Source organism: Humulus lupulus, chromosome 1, assembly GCF_963169125.1.
Source record: "Humulus lupulus chromosome 1, drHumLupu1.1, whole genome shotgun sequence".
NCBI lineage: Eukaryota > Viridiplantae > Streptophyta > Magnoliopsida > Rosales > Cannabaceae > Humulus > Humulus lupulus.
Window position 1 is genome coordinate 213,394,488 of NC_084793.1, and position 11,139 is coordinate 213,405,626.

Below are 11,139 nucleotides of genomic sequence, written 5' to 3' on the forward strand. Positions count from 1 at the left end.
AATCATTTATTGCCTTCCAGGCACACTAATCAGGGCCCTAAGCCCGATTAGCAAATTCAGGTCGTTACAGGCAGTGACGGTTGTTCTTGATCCTCAAACAGTAGTGCAAGCAAGTCGTCGTCAATCAGCCTCTCACCTCCCCAAGGATCGTGCATGAAAATCTGAGAACAGAAAAGGGGAGATGATAATCTACGACCAACAGATAGAAGAAGTGGAAACGTTGGGATAACGTTGCTCGTGTATAAAAGATAAGCTTTTATACGACCAGCAGCATTCTAACGTAAACACTAAAATCATTCGAACAGTTTGGAAAAACAGATTAAAAAGCAAAAGTGAAAAGTTTTTTTAGGGAAACTTTTAGACTCCAAAAATAGGCGGGAAAAACCCAGATTTTTCCGAATGCATAAAAACCGAATTTTTACTTTGATTTTGCGCCCTAAATCAATATTCCTACTTCCCAAGCCAATTCCTAAGCCTCATTTAGTGTTTTTGCTAATTCAAACTCCAATCCTATCATGTTACTACCTACGAGCCCAATTACCCTGAAATTGTTTTTTCTCAAGAACATTCAAAAATTCAAAGACTGAATATTAGAAAACTAGAGAAATGAACGTTGCATGGTATAACATAGACAAATCTATCAAGAAACTTACTTGAATGGAAGATTGAAGTGAAGTCACGAGCGTTGATATAAGCAGCTGAACAGACACACCACGGATCACCAAAGTTTTTTGAGTTTTTTCTTACTTTTTTGCTTCTGAGTTCTTGAGAAGAAGAAGAGTGGTAAAAGGTAAAAAGTGATAAGAGTAGGTCATTTATACTGATCATGGCACAGTTAAAAAGGTAATGATGGGGGATGAGTTTTCAAAACGTGGGGAATCGTGTTAGCCGTCAAAACACTTTTGGGAAACTGCAACAACCATAATTAGTCACTTTTTCGAAAAGGCTCTGACAGATGTGACAGGTCATACAGAAGGTCGATCGCTTAAGTTTATTATATGCTGGTCGCAGTAAAATAAACTTGGAGGCAAATGTTTACCCAAAAAAGGACTACCTGATGACGTGGCAAAATTAGCCTACACGTGGCAGTTTAAGTGAGTGTAATCTGTTCGACCATCGACCAGAAGATCATTGGCTCATCAGGCATCATATTTATGGGCGACCAGTCTGGTCGTATCTTTTCATCTATTTCCTTTAGATATGTAATCTTATAATTACATATTAATTGTAATTTCCATTATTATTATTTGGATATGCCTATATTAAATGTAATTAAGGCCTAGGTAGAACTTCTTGAGCCTATAAATAAGAATCAAAAGGCTCAAAGAGAGGGGACTTTTGGAACTTCGGAATTCTAAGAAAGAAATAGAGTGTTTTTATCCATGACATTTGTATTCATCTAAAAGCTTGTGAAACTCGTGAACCCTAGTTCATTGATCACAGTTCTTGGAAATATACATAAATAAGAACACTAAGTGGAGGTAGGTTGTTACCATTTTATTGGGGTCGAACCACTATAAATATTTTGTGTCGTTTATCTTTTCGTCTTGATTTCATCTCAGTTTCGATCGTTTTACTTGACTCTGTGTCGTTGGCCAATTCAAGGATCAACAAGGTTGAAGAGTCCGATGAGGAGCTCAAGCCTTTTGCCCTGTATATCTCCAGCACTCCGTTTCCTCAGGGATTTAGAATACCTCATGTCCCACCATTCGATGGAAACTCAGACCCATATAGTCATCTAAGTACCTTCAATACCATTATGCGAGCCAGCAATGTTGGCTACGATCTCAGATGTATGTTGTTCCCAGCCACACTTACAGGACCAAAAAAAATGGTTTGAGAAGTTTAGAAGACATTCGATCTCGTCCTGGGATCAATTAGCTAAAGACTTTAAGAAGCAATTTAAAGCTATGATTGGCATCAGGCCCGAGGCCTTATCCTTAACCAATGTCCGACAACAGCAAAATGAGTCATTAAAAAGTTACCTCACGAGGTTTAACCTAGAAGTGGCCCAAGCTCGGGATGTCGATTATAGTGGTCACCTGATGGCCGTTAAAGTGAGTTTTCTGTTAGGAAGTTCCCTTTGGGAAGATTTTCAAGGGAAACCTATCAGGTCACTAACCGAGTTCAATCGGAGGGCCCAGAGGTTTGTCAATGTAGAAGAGGCGAGGTTAGCGCTGAACCTGGCCTCTCAGCCCATAACTACAATGATAAATGTGAACTCTGCCTTGACCTCGGCGGCCCCATAAACCTCAAAACCCTCCAGGGATAACCCTTCTAAAAGAAAGAAGAATGAAAGGAATAACCCCGAGGCTGATGGAGGTAAAAAGAAAAAAAGGGATAAATATTTCTCCATATACAAAGTCTATACCGAGCTCAATGAGTCTCGGGAGAATATTTACCTGGCCAATGAAAACCAGGTCCCGTTTAGACGACCTGACCCCGTGAGGAATCAAAAGGCGAAAAAGGACCCAAATAAATATTGCATATTCCATAGAGACATTGGACACACAACAGACGAGTGTCGGCAATTAAAGGATGAGATCGAAGGTTTGATCTCGAGAGGATATTTTAGTCAATACGTCATAAACCAAAATCCCAATCAAGCATCAACAAGTCAGAGGGCAGCAACCACACAGCCTGCCCAGCATAATAACTCCCGAGCTCGGGAGGACGAGAGACCCCCTTCGATTGATGGAGAGGATCTAGTAACCATCTCGGGGGGGCGTCATATCGCAGGTTCAGGCAGGAACACCCAGAAAATATACATAAACGAGCTCAAGACTGGAGATGGTTCTCCTTATGGACCCAAGCTGCGAGCTCCAAAACAACAGAGGGTAGAGACTCAACCCATAAAATTTACCGAAGAGGATGCGTCGCATGTCCAATTTCCTCATAACGATCCCTTGGTCATTACACTCCAGCTCGCGAACAAGAGGGTACGCCGAGTCCTAATCGATAACGAGAGCTTGGTGAATATCCTTTACAAAGCCACTCTAGAAAAGATGGGACTCCTGCTTCGTGATTTGAAAGCATGTGCAACAACGTTGTACGGTTTTTCAGGAGAAGGGATTGCCTGCATGGGATCCATCGAACTCCCCATAACCTTGGGAGACTATCTAGTCTCAATAATCAAGATGATGGAGTTTGTAGTAGTGGACCTCCCATCGACCTACAACATACTGCTCGGGAGACCCGCCCTGATTGGGCTGGGGGAAGTATCGTCTGTTAGGCATTTGGCCATCAAGTTCCCGACCTCTAGTCGCATCAGGACGCTGAAGAGAGACCAGCTCGCAGGAAGGGAGTGTTATAGCATTTCCATAAGATGAAAAAGAGAGACAAGTGCGCAAGCCCTTGTAGTTATCCAAGAAATAAATAAAGTTGTTTTTGAAATTGATGAGGAGATCGATCCCAAAGTAGACAAGAGGGTCGATCTCGAACCTTTGGAAGAGCTCGAGGAGGTTAAGCTCGATGCAATAGATGTCACAAAGGTGGTGAAGGTAGGTAAGAACCTTTCTACAAAGGCAAGATAGCAATTAATTTGCTTCTTGAAAGACAACTAGGATGAGTTCACATGGTCGCACTTGGACATGGTGGGAATCAATCCAAACATCATGAGCCATGTGCTCAATATTGACAAAAGCTTCCCCCCAAAGCAGCAAAAACAAAGACTCTTAGATGATGATAGAAAGAAGGCTTTCAAGGAAGAGGTCGACAGGTTAAAGGCAAATCGATTCATATGAGATGCCTTTTATCTTGATTGGATTGCCAATCCAGTGTTGGTCCTGAAACCCAACGGCAACTGGCGAACCTGTATCGACTACTCAGATCTTAACAAGGCATGCCTGAAAGACTGTTTCCCCTTACCTCGAATAGATCAGTTCGTAGATGCCACCGCAGGTCATGGCATCATGTCATTCATGGATGCTTATTCTGGATATAACCATATCAAAACACATGAGCTTCGTGATTGACAAAGGGTTATACTATTACAATGTCATATCTTTCAGGCTCAAAAATGCTGGGGCCACGTACCAAAGGCTGGTGAACAGGATGTTTACCGAGCAAATAGGAAATAACATGGAAGTTTATGTTTACGATATGTTAGTTAAATTGAAACATAACAATAACCATGTCAATGATCTCGCAAAGTGCTTTATCATACTTCAGAAGTACAACATGAAACTTAACCCACAAAAGTGCTCATTCAGAGTGTCTTTGGGAAAGTTCCTTGGATTTATAGTAAATGCACGAGGGATAGAAGTTAATCCGGACAAGATTAAGGCATTGATGGAAATTCCCTCACCTCGGAAGCACAAGGATGTCAAGAGCTTAACTGGACGGATGGCAGCATTGAGTAGGTTTATATCAAAATCTACAGACCATTGTCTTCCTTTTTTCAACCTTTTGAGAGGGGCAAAAAATTTGAGTGGTCTGAGGAATGCGAGCTCGTATTTAAGAAGCACCTCTTCGAACCACCAATCTTGTCAAAACCTATCACGGGAGAGGTTTTGTATTTATACCTCGCAACAACCGAACACGCCATTAGTACGATGCTCTTCCGAGAAGGAAAAAAAGTACAAAAGCCTGTATACTATGTCAGCAAAAGGTTATTGGAGGCAGAATCGAGATACCCGTTGATGTAAAAATTAGCTCTTAGCCTGATACATTCATCTCGAAAGCTCCGACCTTATTTCCAAGCACACCCCATTCATGTGCTAACTAACCAGCCACTACGATAAGTTTTGTCCAAGCCAGAGGCATCCGAAAGATTGTTAAAGTAGGTTGTCGAACTCGGAAAATTTGGGATCACGCACCACCCAAGAACGACCGTCAAGGGACAAGCCCTGGCGGATTTCATTGTCGAGTGTACTAGAATTTCAAATGACAAAGTTGTAACCCCAGCCCACAAGCTGGGGAAACTTTATGTCGACGGATCCTCCAATGAAAATGGATCAAGGGCAGGCATTATACTGATTACCCCAGCAGGAAATCGATTCCACTCCGCTTTAAGGTTCAACTTCGAAGCATCAAATAATGAGGTTGAGTATGAAGCGTTACTAGCAGGACTTCGAATAGCCAAAGAACTCAAAGCAAAGGTTATACATTGCTATAGCGACTCGCAGTTGGTGGTCAACCAAGTCTTAGGGGAATATCATGCTCGTGGCATAAAAATGATCGCGTGCCTAGAGAAAGCAAAAGCTGCACTTGGAAAGTTCGAATTCTATGCTATAGAGCAAGTCCCCCGAGAAAAAAATTCAAATGCAGACGTGTTGGCCAGGCTCGCTACAACCAGTGAGGCTGATACACTGAACGTGGTCCCGATGGAGTTTCTATCAACCCCGAGTATCAGCAAGCTTGACGAAGAGGACGTATGCATGATTGACTCACAACCTACCTGGATGACCCCAATAATCGATTACCTCGAAACTGGAAGTCTCCCAGCAGACCAGATCCCAAGGTACACTATTGTGGAAGGAAGGTTGTATCGAAGAGGGTATTCTATGCCATTACTCCGATGTGTAACTCCACTCGAGGTGAAGAAAATTTTGGAAGAAATTCACGAAGGATTTTGTAGAGATCATACTGGGGGCATAGTCTATCCAAAAAAGTGATAAGACAGGGGTATTTCTGGCCCACAGTCAAGGCAGACGCATTCGAGTATGTCAAAGGATGTGATAAATGCCAGCGATTTGCTTCAATTCCACAAGCTCCACCTCCCTAACTTACCATGTTGATCTCCTCATGGCCATTTGTGGTGTGGCGAATCGACCTTATAGGCTCATTGCCAACTGGCAAAGGTGGAGTAAGGTACGATGTGGTCGCAGTCGATTATTTCACGAAATGGACAGAAGCTTAACCCCTGGCCACTATTACCTCGAAAAAAGTTTTAGACTTTGTGGTAAAAAATACCATCTACCAATATGGGATGCCCCGAAAGATAGTGTCAGACAATGGAACTCAGTTCGACAGTCACCTGTTTACCCATTTCTGCGAAAAAAATGGGATAATAAAAAGTTTCTCCTCCGTCGCCCATCCCCAGTCAAATGGTCAGGTCAAAGCAGTCAACAAGACCCTAAAAATCTCCATAAAGAAAAGGTTAGAAGAGGCTAAAGGAAGCTGGCCTGAGGAGTTACCTCAAGTTTTGTGGGCTTATCGAACCACAGCTCGACTTCAACAGGGCATACTTCTTTCTCCCTCGCGTATTGGTGCAAGGCCATGTTGCCTATTGAAGTCGAAATCCCTACAATACGGAGCCACGCGTACAATCAGGCCTTGAACCAATCCCAGCTCGAAGAAAGTCTAGACCTCATTGAAGAAAGACGAGATGAAGCTCAACTTAAAAATGTTGCATACCAGCACCGAGCTGCTAGGTATTTCAATAAGAGGGTTCGAGAAAGAAAATTTGGATTGGGAGACCTGGTACTACGACGTGTGTTTCTGGCTACATGAGACCCGTCTGTTGGGGTACTCGAACCTAACTAGGAAGGACCTTATGTGGATGCCAAAAATCCACCAAGAAAAAAATCTCTAGTCCCTACACGGAACACATGGTTAAAGGTCACTTAGTCATATTGTCGGGCTTGTGCCAATAGTTCTCACGAGACCACGTTCTAATTCTCAAAGCCCCGTAGGTCTCTGCCTTTCTGAAGACTAAGTCACCTTATGCCCAAGTGCCACCATGTTGCACCTCCGCGAGACCCGCGTGCCCAACGGGACCATCCCACCTTATATTCAACCAAGGAGCCCCGCATGCTAATGCCTCGGCTAGGAGAGCCTCAGCGCCAACATCTCGCACTCCTGGTGCCTTGGCCAGTAGGGCCTCGCGCCAGCATCTCGCGCGCCTGGTGCCTCGACCAAGAGGGCCTCGCGCCAGCGTCTTGCGCGCCCGGGGGCCTCGGCAAGGAGGGCCTCGCACCAGCATCTCGCGTGCCTGGTGCCTCAACCAGGAGGGCCTCGCGCCAGCGCCTCGCGCCAGCGCCTCGCGCCCAGCAGGTGCTCCCCGTGAGGTCATCATCAAACACGCATCGTGCCAAGTGAGGCACTGTTTGCATAGCCTCGCATAGCGAGGCCATGTGTCTTGCGCCAAGGGCCCGAGAGCCCCATCTCATGCCAACACACCAAGAGCCTCGCGGTATGGGTCTCGCACCTCACCTCGCCTCGCGCACCAGCCGCACCCTTAGGGGCCTCGTGAAAGATGACCTCACCATAGCCTCGTGCCTAAGAACCTGTGAGAGGGCTTCGCACCTAAGCTCACCCGCGGGTTGGCCTCGTGCTTGGGCACCCCGCAAGACCTCTCACACCTTACCCCTTTAATCCAACCAGCAAAGTTTACCTCTCATATGTATCCTTTCCCGTCAATAAGCAATATGATGCTTAGATAGACATAAAGGGGCTAGATCAACATGCACACCTTCAGAAGGTGAAAACACCCACTAGGTGCAGGGAACACGCATGAGTATGGAATGTACCTACAAACCTGGAGGAGTCAGAGTACGGATACGGTGTCCCCACCATACAGGTAGTGGCAGTACAAGAATGGTTCATGGTAAGGACTCCCTCAGCACGCTTGTGAGGTCCGTACCCGACAAGTAGTGGAGGCATAATGTGATACCAAGGCAGGAGTACTTTTGCAGACCCCTGACACGTACTAGAGCAGACCACCACTCTTCCAACACCACTACCACCTGTGCTGCTACCCTAACAGTGTACTCATGTACTATTTTTTCCCAAGGGACCACCATGTATAAGGGGCCATTAGAGCCCAACTATAAATAGACCTTGACCCCTTAGAGTAAGGGGTTGGAAAACTCATTGTACACTCAGGCTATTGTGCAATATACAAAGGCTTACTCCATTGTTGATATGTGTTTTACCTCTCCTTAAGCTTATTCTAAGTTCTTATCTAAATCTAAATATCTCCATATTTACCTTTGAGTTTTCTGATCTAATTTCGTTGACGACATTTCACCGTCAACACCTTACAAGATCGAGTCTATCATCTGACCTCAGGTGTATAAATTGGCAAGATTGAACAGAGAGTTTGTTCCGCGAGCTTGGAATGGTGAACATCTACGACCTTATTATCAATAATGTAGGAAGGGTGTTTTTGTTGTAACCAAGCTTGTTTATTTTTCAGACTTTGGTTAATAAAATGTTAAATTTTGCTCAAAAGTTGCTTTCTTTATTAAATGTTGTATTTTTTGCATACTCTCTTAATTCAATAATCTATGGTCACACTCATAGGATATTAAGGGGGCATCAGTGGTATACAATCATACCATAAGTTTGAAAAAATAAATAACATAGAATAAAAATGTCTGGATCATTAACCCGACATGAAAAAGTTTTAAGTATACACGTAAACTAATAAAAATTTAACCTGACATAAAAGTTATAAGTGTATACGTGAGCTAAAAGTGTATGAAGTAATAACCAAACACGCGAGCTAAAGTTGTCTCAATTTAACCAAATTGAAAAAATTTATAAGTGTATTGATTACAAACCAAACATGAGCTAAATTAGTTTGGAATAAACCAGCTAAAACTAATCGATAAGAAAGTTGGAATGACAAATAAACCAACTGCAAATTAAGTCGATTCCAAGGTTGGAAAATTTTGCAAAATAAGTTTCGACCTCACAACCTCGCCTACTCGAGGATGAGAAAAAGTGACTAGAAAAGCAAGATATAACCAAACTACAAAAAATTACATGCCAATTAAGTACTTTCGAGTACATGGTAAAAGTAAGGTTCGACCTTGACATTAATGAAGTCGAACATGGATATTTCGAATAAACTATGCATGAATGCATTGAAATTCAAGCCTAAATCTAATATATGTATTTGTACGAATAAACAAATATAAAAGCAAGTCTTTAATATAACATGCTCGAAATATTTCGACCCAGAAATGTAAAGCATAATATTAAAACAAAAAGCTGAAAGTAAAATCAAATGCATCAAAATATTTTCGAGCCCGAAATTGTATGCATAAAGGAAAAATGTTAATACTTAGTAAAAAATAGCTCTAAAATCGAGTTGTGAATTGTCTTTGCCCCATGGAGACATATAAAGTAAATAAAATATTACAAAAATAATGATGGGACGCAGCCCATGATCTCGCCTTCATAAAGCATGCACCTCCCCCTCAGCAGTTCCGGACTTTCCCGCCGTCTGTTCTGCCTCATCCTTGGCATCCTTTTCATTAAGGTGAGTCTGCCACCTCGGAATGAACTCATCCTCGAGGTTGTCCAAGAAGCTGGTGTCAAGATCAGGGTTGTTGACCCAGATGCGATACATAGCCATGTCAATAGCGTGATCCTTCTTATTCTTGAACTCCTCAATAAGGTGAGCCTTCTCACCCTCGATTATATCAAAGGTTGCCTTCTTATCCTCCTCAAGCTTGGCATTCAGCTCCTAATGTTCCTTGATTATGGAGTCCTTCTCCTTGATTTCAGGATCCTTGGCCTCCAGCTTTTATTTGAGTTCAGACATCTTCAACGTCGCAGCCTTAAACTCATTTGTGAGCTTTAACTGGAGGTTCTTTGCCTCTTGAGTGTAGGCCTGGCTCTCGTAAACTTCATTGTTCAATTTGAAGTTAAGTTGAGCAAACGCGGTGAAAGCCTGTACACGTAAACAAAAATGGGTTATTAAACATACAGGATAAGTCCATATAAGCAACGTAACAGAGTAAAAGGACTTACCGAGGTGAAGAGCTCAATGCCCTTGTCAAAGATGGTGTTGGTGTCGCGGCAGGGGTGAGGAACTGCCATTGAGGAGCGCCATGGTTGCTGAGACTTTGACCGACTTGAGATAATACATCCGAGCCTAGACTAACTCCATGTGTCCCCACAGCATTATCGATCACATATTCGGGGACGTGGGCCAAGACCAACAATAGACGTTCCCGTGTGGGAACCTGTTTCTTTGGTGTCGGAGTATTTTGTTGGGAAACCTAGACTTCTGGAGGAGGCAGGGGGTGTGAGACCTCGACAGATACCCTGACCTCGGGGTTTGGGTCAGCTGCTAGGCTTGGGCCTTGAATATCCGAGGCTCGAGAAGTCACCTCAAATTTCTTCAAGACTTTGGAGGGACGCCCCCCTCTCTGAGATGCCCTTGGGCGTTTGCTTCCCTTGGCTCCTGAATGACGGTTGAGCACGTTGTCCAGGTCAGAGTCCATGTCATCTGCAAAACATACAAGTTACGATTTAGTAATCGAGCCTAAGCCACTAAAAGAAGCAAGACTAAGGAGAAAAGAAACCTAACTGGTACTATCTATTGAGCTTGAGCTTGGAGACCAAGAAATTCCCCTCTCTTCCGTGGACGCTAGGGGAGTTCCTTCTCTATACGTAGAAGTTAGCCTCGAGAGGGCTCTATATATGTTGGTCCCGTATTGAACGGCGACCCCATTCTAGACCTCGTTCAAACTATACATGGATTAGAACTGACCTAACCAGCTATCAAACCTACGCACCCTATGATCTACCCAAGACCAAACATAAAAGTTATCCCTAGGATGTGGAAAGAGGATCAGTGTGTTGAGCTTGTGCTTAAGCAAAGAAGGGGACCACATATTGGAGCTAAGCACTACTTTACCTCCACTACCCGAGCTCGGCGAAGCTTCATCTTGGGCTTTGTTTCCCGAGACAGGCCAGTCCCGACGGCGAGCTGCAGGGGGTGAGCCCACGAGCTCGAAGACCTTCTTCTGGGAGGAAGCTTCTTAGTAGGAAGGGGCACGTGTTCCCACTGTAAATATTTGTGGTAGGCAAAGTCATCAGTCGACTGGCCTTCCTCCAAGAGGTTGCAGGCTCGAAGCTGATCTTCGTGGGGAAGATACAACAGAGACCGCCGACCATAAGGCAGTTGGAGCAGGGCTGCCTTATGCTCCACCATCGATTCAAAGGGGGTGGGACGGTGGTAATTGGCTATAGATACAACTACATATTAGTATTTTGAACCTTATGATTTAGAGAAGGAAAAGGGGATAAGTTTGAGGGTACTTACGAATGCACTGAAAGGAGTAAAATTTGGAAGGAGCGAGGCCATCCGTCCAGAAGAAAGCGAGCTTAAAGTTCGGAGGATGGTTTAGCATGTCCTTGAAAATCTTCTTCTCCTTTGGATAGCTCGATAGGTAATAA